This window comes from Pterocles gutturalis, unplaced genomic scaffold (genome assembly GCF_000699245.1).
Source record: "Pterocles gutturalis isolate BGI_N339 unplaced genomic scaffold, ASM69924v1 scaffold37078, whole genome shotgun sequence".
NCBI lineage: Eukaryota > Metazoa > Chordata > Aves > Pterocliformes > Pteroclidae > Pterocles > Pterocles gutturalis.
The window spans coordinates 1,112-2,166 of record NW_010124259.1 but is presented as its reverse complement, the minus strand read 5'-3'; positions in this window follow the sequence as shown (position 1 = coordinate 2,166).

The following is a 1,055-nucleotide window of genomic DNA, read 5'->3' as shown; positions in this document are numbered from 1 at the left end:
AAAGGCAACCCCCCCCCCCCAAAAAAAGGAAGTGTTTTGAAAAAGCCTTAAATGAGAACAAAGTCACTTAAAGAAAGACTTAACCTATGAAAAGTCTTGATAAAACCTAAGATGTGTGCACAACAGGTAACCCTGCTTCCCGAAGGTTCAGAAAAGATCCTGAATCTTGTGATGCTCAGAATGACTAGCCTACTCAAAATTGCCTCTCTCACTGAAATCCAACCTAGTGTCAATAAAGAATAATAGATAACAGAAATTCCTTCCTGAGCTTCAGCACAGGACTGAAAATGGGAAGAAAAAAAAAACCCCACCCCGTTCCCCACAAATAAAACACCATTTTAAACATGTCTTATAGCACTCAGTTAACAGTTAACTGAGATATTTCCTAGAATATTAAGTCCATTTCAAGCCCTAGCCCTGCAACTGGATTTTTTTTTTTTTACAGGCACATGCTCTATCTGCATGGATTCGGTTGGGGGATTAGGTACCAAAATTCACAGTAGTAGCAGGTAAAGTCAGTGCTGGGAAGCAGAATTGTCAAGACTACTGGAAAAATGAACCTCTCTCAAACTCATCATCAGCATGCTATGTATGTGATTCCAGATGGATGTATCCCGTTTGTACAGTACCAAGAACTGGATTAGGAACATTGGCTGAGTAACCCTTGGTATTTCATTCAATGAAATAATGCAATAGAGTTCATAAGGTTAAAACAGTAACAACACCAAGCTCTTCTCCCCCATCATTAAAATATTTAAATTTTTCTTTTACAATATTTTTCTTAAAAAAAAAAAGTCATCAGCACTTAAAAGTTGTAACAGGAGCAGATTCAAGACCAGCTCAGTAAGACAAAGTACAGTTATGTTACAGAAAGTCATGAGGTATAATAAAACGATCCTCTCAAGCTGCGTCACAGAAGCATGAACTTGTCTGGTATATTACTTTAAACCCACAAGCTCTTAAAAAAGTGTTCGTAGTAAGTTTTCTTTCTGTACACTGAAAAACCAGCATATTCCTGTAATTTATTAATGACAGCATTTATTATAGTCAAAAAG